The sequence below is a fragment of the Oncorhynchus clarkii genome, unplaced genomic scaffold, assembly GCF_045791955.1.
Source record: "Oncorhynchus clarkii lewisi isolate Uvic-CL-2024 unplaced genomic scaffold, UVic_Ocla_1.0 unplaced_contig_10514_pilon_pilon, whole genome shotgun sequence".
Classification (NCBI taxonomy): Eukaryota; Metazoa; Chordata; class Actinopteri; order Salmoniformes; family Salmonidae; genus Oncorhynchus; species Oncorhynchus clarkii.
In genome coordinates, this window is record NW_027257964.1 from 43,737 (window position 1) to 55,000 (window position 11,264).

The window sequence follows — 11,264 nt, forward strand, 5'->3', positions numbered from 1 at the left end:
ATAGAGTTGAAAACATCTCTGTGGGTGAACAATGAGTTCAGCTGTACTACAGGCCTGCCAATTAGTGATCCGAGTTGTTGCTGCTGGAACCGAAGGCAGCAGGAATGTTGCACAAGGCCATTACTACTGTTTCCTGGGCTTAGCAGAGCACCAAGGGAGAGATACGTGCAGAAACGATGAGGGCAGCCAGGGGAAGATGGGGGGGTCCTGACATATCATATCCCTGATTAACCCACAATACAGAAAGTTCCAGAAAGAGACATGACAGAAGCATAGAAGTCAGCCAACAACTGCTGAGGGATTCACCAAAAAGTCTTTAAATATTAGTTTTTTTAACAACGTTTGTTCAATTATTTGAATTCCATTTAGTATTTTCTCGAGAGATAAATCAGATCAAGTCTGAACTGTGCGATGTAGTAGAGTGTTATTCCCACATAGTTTAGCACAGAGATTGTGGTAACTCACTACAATGACTTTAATCCATTGCGCGCTCGTCTACTTGTCCGGTCTGTGTGGAGCAGACAGGAGGAGATGGAGAGGGAGAGGAAGGAGAGGAGGACGTGGGATGGAGAGAAAGGAGAGGAGAATGTGTGATGGAGAGGGAGAGAAAGGAGAGGAGAACGTGGGATGAGAGAGAGAAAGGAGAGGAGAACGCAGGATGAGAGAGAGAAAGGAGAGGAGAACGTGTGATGGAGAGGGAGAGAAAGGAGAGGAGAACGTGTGATGTAGAGGTAGAGAAAGGAGAGGAGAACGTGGGATGTAGAGGGATAGAGAGCAGTTGCTTTGAGAGGAATCTCTACCTGAAAATACCTGATCTAAGTGATTGATAGTTGGTAAACAATCAATCATAAAATTAGACCTGACTTACTTTGAAGAACTACTGAAACAGTGATGTTGTCAGACAGCGTCTATGTTGTGATGAGACGACGACTTGGAATGAAATAATAAAGTCAACAAATAAGACCAATGTAATAAACACGACAACTGGAATATTTCATTGAAGTTAAGTCATGTGAATAAGTGATGGTTAATTGATGATCAGCAGTAATGAACAGTCACCTCCATCATGGGACATTTATTCAGTGTATTATTCTGTGTTACAGTGCTTCAATCCACATAATGCATTTGTGCATTTAATGTAAAAAAACAACAACTAAAAAACAATTAAATAAACTAACCTGGAAATTAGAAAAACTTTATTATTTTTGAATAATCGAACTGAAACCGAAGACGTCAAAAAGCTCAGGACTAGCGCCAGGTAAAACCAGGTAATGAATTCAGCAGCACAAGCAGATGCCAATCACACGGATGTTATAAAGCAATTAGTACATGTTTACCTCCGCTAATCCTGGAATAGTTGTCCTCGGCAACGGATTTCTATACGTGGCAAGAAAAGTTGATATGAGAGGACACGATGTTGAGTCAGTAGTGTTGTGGAGGTGTGGGTCAGTAGTCTTGTGAGTCAGTAGTGTTGTGGAGGTGTGGGTCAGTAGTGGTGTGGAGGTGTGGGTCAGTAGTGTTGAGTCAGTAGTGTTGTGGAGGTGTGGGTCAGTAGTGGTGTGGGTCAGTAGTGGTGTGGAGGTGTGGGTCAGTAGTGTTGTAGAGGTGTGGGTCAGTAGTGTTGTGGAGGTGTGGGTCAGTAGTGGTGTGGGTCAGTAGTGTTGTGGGTCAGTAGTGTTGTGGAGGTGTGAGTCAGTAGTCTTGTGAGTCAGTAGTGTTGTGGAGGTGTGGGTCAGTAGTGGTGTGGAGGTGTGGGTCAGTAGTGTTGAGTCAGTAGTGTTGTGGAGGTGTGGGTCAGTAGTGGTGTGGGTCAGTAGTGGTGTGGAGGTGTGGGTCAGTAGTGGGGTGGGTCAGTAGTGTTGTGGAGGTGTGGGTCAGTAGTGGTGTGGGTCAGTAGTGTTGTGGAGGTGTGGGTCAGTAGTGTGGGGAGGTGAGGGTCAGTAGTGTTGTGGGTCAGTAGTGTTGTGGAGGTGTGGGTCAGTAGTGTTGTGGAGGTGTGGGTCAGTAGTGTTGTGGGTCAGTAGTGTTGTGGAGGTGTGGGTCAGTAGTGTTGTGGGTCAGTAGTGTTGTGGGTCAGTAGTGTGGGGAGGTGAGGGTCAGTAGTGTTGTGGGTCAGTAGTGTTGTGGAGGTGTGGGTCAGTAGTGTTGTGGAGGTGTGGGTCAGTAGTGTCGTGGAGGTCTGGGTCAGTAGTGTTGTGGAGGTGTGGGTCAGTAGTGTCGTGGAGGTCTGGGTCAGTAGTGTTGTAGAGGTGTGGGTCAGTAGTGTTGTGGAGGTGTGGGTCAGTAGTGGTGTGGAGGTGTGGGTCAGTAGTGTTGTGGAGGTGTGGGTCAGTAGTGTTGTAGAGGTGTGGGTCAGTAGTGTTGTAGAGGTGTGGGTCAGTAGTGTTGTGGAGGTGTGGGTCAGTAGTGGTGTGGAGGTGTGGGTCAGTAGTGTTGAGTCAGTAGTGTTGTGGAGGTGTGGGTCAGTAGTGGTGTGGGTCAGTAGTGGTGTGGAGGTGTGGGTCAGTAGTGGGGTGGGTCAGTAGTGTTGTGGAGGTGTGGGTCAGTAGTGGTGTGGGTCAGTAGTGTTGTGGAGGTGTGGGTCAGTAGTGTGGGGAGGTGAGGGTCAGTAGTGTTGTGGGTCAGTAGTGTTGTGGAGGTGTGGGTCAGTAGTGTTGTGGAGGTGTGGGTCAGTAGTGTTGTGGGTCAGTAGTGTTGTGGAGGTGTGGGTCAGTAGTGTTGTGGGTCAGTAGTGTTGTGGGTCAGTAGTGTGGGGAGGTGAGGGTCAGTAGTGTTGTGGGTCAGTAGTGTTGTGGAGGTGTGGGTCAGTAGTGTTGTGGAGGTGTGGGTCAGTAGTGTCGTGGAGGTCTGGGTCAGTAGTGTTGTGGAGGTGTGGGTCAGTAGTGTCGTGGAGGTCTGGGTCAGTAGTGTTGTAGAGGTGTGGGTCAGTAGTGTTGTGGAGGTGTGGGTCAGTAGTGGTGTGGAGGTGTGGGTCAGTAGTGTTGTGGAGGTGTGGGTCAGTAGTGTTGTAGAGGTGTGGGTCAGTAGTGTTGTAGAGGTGTGGGTCAGTAGTGTTGTGGAGGTGTGGGTCAGTAGTGTTGTAGAGGTGTGGGTCAGTAGTGTTGTAGAGGTGTGGGTCAGTAGTGTTGTGGAGGTGTGGGTCAGTAGTGTTGTGGAGGTGTGGGTCAGTAGTGTTGTAGAGGTGTGGGTCAGTAGTGTTGTGGAGGTGTGGGTCAGTAGTGTTGTGGAGGTGTGGGTCAGTAGTGTTGTGGAGGTGTGGGTCAGTAGTGTTGTAGAGGTGTGGGTCAGTAGTGTTGTGGAGGTGTGGGTCAGTAGTGTTGTGGAGGTGTGGGTCAGTAGTGTTGTGGAGGTGTGGGTCAGTAGTGTTGTGGAGGTGTGGGTCAGTAGTGTTGTAGAGGTGTGGGTCAGTAGTGTTGTGGAGGTGTGGGTCAGTAGTGTTGTGGAGGTGTGGGTCAGTAGTGTTGTGGAGGTGTGGGTCAGTTGTGTTGTAGAGGTGTGGGTCAGTAGTGTTGTAGAGGTGTGGGTCAGTAGTGTTGTGGAGGTGTGGGTCAGTAGTGTTGTGGAGGTGTGGGTCAGTAGTGTTGTGGAGGTGTGGGTCAGTAGTGTTGTAGAGGTGTGGGTCAGTAGTGTTGTGGAGGTGTGGGTCAGTAGTGGTGTGGGTCAGTAGTGTTGTGGGTCAGTAGTGTTGTGGAGGTGTGAGTCAGTAGCGTTGTGAGTAGTGGTAGAGACCATTAGACTGAAGAGTAGTGGTAGAAACTAGACATCAAGTGTTTCTCTGTAGATTTCATCTCTTCTGACGGCGGATCAGTCACAAATGGCACACTATTCCCAATATAGTACACTAATTTAGACCAAACACTCAGGTCAAAAGTAGTGCACTATATAGGGCATAGTGTACTATTTGGGAGACAGTGGCTCCAGTAAGTCAGCGTTGTAGATTTGAAATTCTTTTCACACACTTGTGTTTCTGAGGACATTTAAAAAGGTGAACTCATCCCTCTGGTGACTCCTAAGGATCCCTCCTTCCACACTTGTGTTTCTGAGGACATTTAAAAAGGTGAACTCATCCCTCTGGTGACTCCTAAGGATCCCTCCTTCCACACTTGTGTTTCTGAGGACATTTAAAAAGGTGAACTCATCCCTCTGGTGACTCCTAAGGATCCCTCCTTCCACACTTGTGTTTCTGAGGACATTTAAAAAGGTGAACTCATCCCTCTGGTGACTCCTAAGGATCCCTCCTTCCACACTTGTGTTTCTGAGGACATTTAAAAAGGTGAACTCATCCCTCTGGTGACTCCTAAGGATCCCTCCTTCCACACTTGTGTTTCTGAGGACATTTAAAAAGGTGAACTCATCCCTCTGGTGACTCCTAAGGATCCCTCCTTCCACACTTGTGTTTCTGAGGACATTTAAAAAGGTGAACTCATCCCTCTGGTGACTCCTAAGGATCCCTCCTTCCACACTTATGGACTCGCTGTTTCTGCTGCTCCTCTGCACATTGCACTGACAGGCCTGGGGTAGTTCGATCTGCCTGCCGCTGTTTGTGTGTGTTTTAACACAGCTAATGATACAAGGAGATATGGTCCTGTCCTACCTCAGTGTTGTCCAGAGGTAATGAGAGGTACTAGTCATGTCCTACCTCAGTGTTGTTCAGAGGTAATGAGAGACACTAGTCATGTCCTACCTCAGTGTTGTCCAGAGGTAATGAGAGGTACTAGTCATGTCCTACCTCAGTGTTGTCCAGAGGTAATGAGATGTAATAGTCATGTCCTACCTCAGTGTTGTTCAGAGGTAATGAGAGGTACTAGTCATGTCCTACCTCAGTGTTGTTCAGAGGTAATGAGAGACACTAGTCATGTCCTACCTCAGTGTTGTCCAGAGGTAATGAGAGACACTAGTCATGTCCTACCTCAGTGTTGTCCAGAGGTAATGAGAGGTAATGAGAGACACTAGTCATGTCCTACCTCAGTGTTGTTCAGAGGTAATGAGAGACACTAGTCATGTCCTACCTCAGTGTTGTCCAGAGGTAATGAGAGGTACTAGTCATGTCCTACCTCAGTGTTGTTCAGAGGTAATGAGAGACACTAGTCATGTCCTACCTCAGTGTTGTCCAGAGGTAATGAGAGGTACTAGTCATGTCCTACCTCAGTGTTGTCCAGAGGTAATGAGATGTAATAGTCATGTCCTACCTCAGTGTTGTTCAGAGGTAATGAGAGGTACTAGTCATGTCCTACCTCAGTGTTGTTCAGAGGTAATGAGAGACACTAGTCATGTCCTACCTCAGTGTTGTCCAGAGGTAATGAGAGACACTAGTCATGTCCTACCTCAGTGTTGTCCAGAGGTAATGAGAGGTAATGAGAGACACTAGTCATGTCCTACCTCAGTGTTGTTCAGAGGTAATGAGAGACACTAGTCATGTCCTACCTCAGTGTTGTCCAGAGGTAATGAGAGGTACTAGTCATGTCCTACCTCAGTGTTGTCCAGAGGTAATGAGAGGTAATGAGAGACACTAGTCATGTCCTACCTCAGTGTTGTTCAGAGGTAATGAGAGACACTAGTCATGTCCTACCTCAGTGTTGTCCAGAGGTAATGAGAGGTAATAGTCCTGTCCTAACTCAGTGTTGTTCAGTGTTCATGAGAGACACTAGTCATGTCCTACCTCAGTGTTGTCCAGAGGTAATGAGAGACACTAGTCATGTCCTACCTCAGTGTTGTTCAGAGGTAATGAGAGACACTAGTCATGTCCTACCTCAGTGTTGTCCAGAGGTAATGAGAGACACTAGTCATGTCCTACCTCAGTGTTGTCCAGAGGTAATGAGAGGTACTAGTCATGTCCTACCTCAGTGTTGTTCAGAGGTAAAGAGAGACACTAGTCATGTCCTACCTCAGTGTTGTCCAGAGGTAATGAGAGGTACTAGTCATGTCCTACCTCAGTGTTGTCCAGAGGTAATGAGATGTAATAGTCATGTCCTACCTCAGTGTTGTTCAGAGGTAATGAGAGGTACTAGTCATGTCCTACCTCAGTGTTGTTCAGAGGTAATGAGAGACACTAGTCATGTCCTACCTCAGTGTTGTCCAGAGGTAATGAGAGACACTAGTCATGTCCTACCTCAGTGTTGTCCAGAGGTAATGAGAGGTAATGAGAGACACTAGTCATGTCCTACCTCAGTGTTGTTCAGAGGTAATGAGAGACACTAGTCATGTCCTACCTCAGTGTTGTCCAGAGGTAATGAGAGGTACTAGTCATGTCCTACCTCAGTGTTGTTCAGAGGTAAAGAGAGACACTAGTCATGTCCTACCTCAGTGTTGTCCAGAGGTAATGAGAGGTAATGAGAGACACTAGTCATGTCCTACCTCAGTGTTGTTCAGAGGTAATGAGAGACACTAGTCATGTCCTACCTCAGTGTTGTCCAGAGGTAATGAGAGGTAATAGTCCTGTCCTAACTCAGTGTTGTTCAGTGTTCATGAGAGACACTAGTCATGTCCTACCTCAGTGTTGTCCAGAGGTAATGAGAGACACTAGTCATGTCCTACCTCAGTGTTGTTCAGAGGTAATGAGAGACACTAGTCATGTCCTACCTCAGTGTTGTCCAGAGGTAATGAGAGACACTAGTCATGTCCTACCTCAGTGTTGTCCAGAGGTAATGAGAGGTACTAGTCATGTCCTACCTCAGTGTTGTTCAGAGGTAAAGAGAGACACTAGTCATGTCCTACCTCAGTGTTGTCCAGAGGTAATGAGAGGTAATGAGAGACACTAGTCATGTCCTACCTCAGTGTTGTTCAGAGGTAATGAGAGACACTAGTCATGTCCTACCTCAGTGTTGTCCAGAGGTAATGAGAGGTAATAGTCCTGTCCTAACTCAGTGTTGTTCAGTGTTCATGAGAGACACTAGTCATGTCCTACCTCAGTGTTGTCCAGAGGTAATGAGAGACACTAGTCATGTCCTACCTCAGTGTTGTTCAGAGGTAATGAGAGACACTAGTCATGTCCTACCTCAGTGTTGTCCAGAGGTAATGAGAGACACTAGTCATGTCCTACCTCAGTGTTGTTCAGAGGTAATGAGAGGTACTAGTCATGTCCTACCTCAGTGTTGTCCAGAGGTAATGAGACACTAGTCATGTCCTACCTCAGTGTTGTTCAGAGGTAATGAGAGACACTAGTCATGGCCTACCTTAGTGTTGTTCAGAGGTAATGAGAGGTAATGAGAGGTACTAGTCATGTCCTACCTCAGTGTTGTTCAGAGGTAATGAGAGACACTAGTCATGTCCTACCTCAGTGTTGTCCAGAGGTAATGAGAGGTACTAGTCATGTCCTACCTCAGTGTTGTCCAGAGGTAATGAGAGACACTAGTCATGTCCTACCTCAGTGTTGACCAGAGCTAATGAGAGACACTAGTCATGTCCTACCTCAGTGTTGTTCAGAGGTAATGAGAGACACTAGTCATGTCCTACCTCAGTGTTGTCCAGAGGTAATGAGGTGTAATAATCATGTCCTACCTCAGTGTTGTCCAGAGGTAATGAGAGGTAATTAGTCATGTCCTACCTCAGTGTTGTCCAGAGGTAATGAGAGGTAATAGTCATGTCCTACCTCAGTGTTGTTCAGAGGTAATGAGATACTAATCCTGTCCTACCTCAGTGTTGTTCAGAGGTAATGAGAGACACTAGTCATGTCCTACCTCAGTGTTGTCCAGAGGTAATGAGAGGTACTAGTCATGTCCTACCTCAGTGTTGTCCAGAGGTAATGAGATACTAATCCTGTCCTACCTCAGTGTTGTTCAGAGGTAATGAGAGACACTAGTCATGTCCTACCTCAGTGTTGTTCAGAGGTAATGAGATACTAATCCTGTCCTACCTCAGTGTTGTCCAGAGGTAATGAGAGACACTAGTCATGGCCTACCTCAGTGTTGTTCAGAGGTAATGAGAGACACTAGTCATGGCCTACCTCAGTGTTGTTCAGAGGTAATGAGAGACATTAGTCATGTCCTACCTCAGTGTTGACCAGAGGTAATGAGAGACACTAGTCATGTCCTACCTCAGTGTTGACCAGAGCTAATGAGAGACACTAGTCATGTCCTACCTCAGTGTTGTTCAGAGGTAATGAGAGGTACTAGTCATGTCCTACCTCAGTGTTGTCCAGAGGTAATGAGATACTAATCCTGTCCTACCTCAGTGTTGTTCAGAGGTAATGAGAGACACTAGTCATGTCCTACCTCAGTGTTGTCCAGAGGTAATGAGAGACACTAGTCATGTCCTACCTCAGTGTTGTCCAGAGGTAATGAGAGGTACTAGTCATGTCCTACCTCAGTGTTGTTCAGAGGTAAAGAGAGACACTAGTCATGTCCTACCTCAGTGTTGTCCAGAGGTAATGAGAGGTAATGAGAGACACTAGTCATGTCCTACCTCAGTGTTGTTCAGAGGTAATGAGAGACACTAGTCATGTCCTACCTCAGTGTTGTCCAGAGGTAATGAGAGGTAATAGTCCTGTCCTAACTCAGTGTTGTTCAGTGTTCATGAGAGACACTAGTCATGTCCTACCTCAGTGTTGTCCAGAGGTAATGAGAGACACTAGTCATGTCCTACCTCAGTGTTGTTCAGAGGTAATGAGAGACACTAGTCATGTCCTACCTCAGTGTTGTCCAGAGGTAATGAGAGACACTAGTCATGTCCTACCTCAGTGTTGTTCAGAGGTAATGAGAGGTACTAGTCATGTCCTACCTCAGTGTTGTCCAGAGGTAATGAGACACTAGTCATGTCCTACCTCAGTGTTGTTCAGAGGTAATGAGAGACACTAGTCATGGCCTACCTTAGTGTTGTTCAGAGGTAATGAGAGGTAATGAGAGGTACTAGTCATGTCCTACCTCAGTGTTGTTCAGAGGTAATGAGAGACACTAGTCATGTCCTACCTCAGTGTTGTTCAGAGGTAATGAGAGACATTAGTCATGTCCTACCTCAGTGTTGTCCAGAGGTAATGAGAGGTACTAGTCATGTCCTACCTCAGTGTTGTCCAGAGGTAATGAGAGACACTAGTCATGTCCTACCTCAGTGTTGACCAGAGCTAATGAGAGACACTAGTCATGTCCTACCTCAGTGTTGTTCAGAGGTAATGAGAGACACTAGTCATGTCCTACCTCAGTGTTGTCCAGAGGTAATGAGAGGTAATAGTCATGTCCTACCTCAGTGTTGTTCAGAGGTAATGAGATACTAATCCTGTCCTACCTCAGTATTGTTCAGAGGTAATGAGAGACACTAGTCACGTCCTACCTCAGTGTTGTCCAGAGGTAATGAGGTGTAATAATCATGTCCTACCTCAGTGTTGTCCAGAGGTAATGAGAGGTAATTAGTCATGTCCTACCTCAGTGTTGTCCAGAGGTAATGAGAGGTAATAGTCATGTCCTACCTCAGTGTTGTTCAGAGGTAATGAGATACTAATCCTGTCCTACCTCAGTGTTGTTCAGAGGTAATGAGAGACACTAGTCATGTCCTACCTCAGTGTTGTCCAGAGGTAATGAGAGGTACTAGTCATGTCCTACCTCAGTGTTGTCCAGAGGTAATGAGATACTAATCCTGTCCTACCTCAGTGTTGTTCAGAGGTAATGAGAGACACTAGTCATGTCCTACCTCAGTGTTGTTCAGAGGTAATGAGATACTAATCCTGTCCTACCTCAGTGTTGTCCAGAGGTAATGAGAGACACTAGTCATGGCCTACCTCAGTGTTGTTCAGAGGTAATGAGAGACACTAGTCATGGCCTACCTCAGTGTTGTTCAGAGGTAATGAGAGACATTAGTCATGTCCTACCTCAGTGTTGACCAGAGGTAATGAGAGACACTAGTCATGTCCTACCTCAGTGTTGACCAGAGCTAATGAGAGACACTAGTCATGTCCTACCTCAGTGTTGTTCAGAGGTAATGAGAGGTACTAGTCATGTCCTACCTCAGTGTTGTCCAGAGGTAATGAGATACTAATCCTGTCCTACCTCAGTGTTGTTCAGAGGTAATGAGAGACACTAGTCATGTCCTACCTCAGTGTTGTCCAGAGGTAATGAGAGGTACTAGTCATGTCCTACCTCAGTGTTGTTCAGAGGTAATGAGATACTAATCCTGTCCTACCTCAGTGTTGTCCAGAGGTAATGAGAGGTACTAGTCATGTCCTACCTCAGTGTTGTTCAGAGGTAATGAGAGACACTAGTCATGTCCTACCTCAGTGTTGTTCAGAGGTAATGAGAGACATTAGTCATGTCCTACCTCAGTGTTGACCAGAGGTAATGAGAGACACTAGTCATGTCCTACCTCAGTGTTGACCAGAGCTAATGAGAGACACTAGTCATGTCCTACCTCAGTGTTGTTCAGAGGTAATGAGAGACACTAGTCATGTTCTACCTCAGTGTTGACCAGAGCTAATGAGAGACACTAGTCATGTCCTACCTCAGTGTTGTTCAGAGGTAATGAGAGACACTAGTCATGTCCTACCTCAGTGTTGTCCAGAGGTAATGATAGGTACTAGTCATGTCCTACCTCAGTGTTGTCCAGAGGTAATGAGAGGTAATAGTCATGTCCTACCTCAGTGTTGTTCAGAGGTAATGAGATACTAATCCTGTCCTACCTCAGTGTTGTTCAGAGGTAATGAGAGACACTAGTCACGTCCTACCTCAGTGTTGTCCAGAGGTAATGAGGTGTAATAGTCATGTCCTACCTCAGTGTTGTCCAGAGGTAATGAGAGGTAATAATCATGTCCTACCTCAGTGTTGTCCAGAGGTAATGAGAGGTAATAGCCATGTCCTACCTCAGTGTTGTTCAGAGGTAATGAGAGGTACTAATCCTGTCCTACCTCAGTGTTGTTCAGAGGTAATGAGAGACACTAGTCATGCCCTACCTCAGTGTTGTCCAGAGGTAATGAGAGGTACTAGTCATGTCCTACCTCAGTGTTGTTCAGAGGTAATGAGAGTCACTAGTCATGTCCTACCTCAGTGTTGTCCAGAGGTAATGAGAGGTACTAGTCATGTCCTACCTCAGTGTTGTTCAGAGGTAATGAGAGACACTAGTCATGTCCTACCTCAGTGTTGTCCAGAGGTAATGAGAGGTACTAGTCATGTCCTACCTCAGTGTTGTCCAGAGGTAATGAGATACTAATCATGTCCTACCTCAGTGTTGTTCAGAGGTAATGAGAGACACTAGTCATGTCCTACCTCAGTGTTGTCCAGAGGTAATGAGAGGTACTAGTCATGTCCTACCTCAGTGTTGTTCAGAGGTAATGAGATACTAATCCT

General features: G+C 46.3%; 1 protein-coding gene across 1 annotated transcript in view; it reads right to left on the reverse strand.

The window, feature by feature from the left end:
• LOC139394295 (threonylcarbamoyladenosine tRNA methylthiotransferase-like) overlaps positions 1-11,264 on the reverse strand; it is a gene marked incomplete at its 3' end in the record, with an annotated part of 294,766 nt that overhangs the window by 33,470 nt on the left and 250,032 nt on the right. The window lies entirely within an intron of this gene.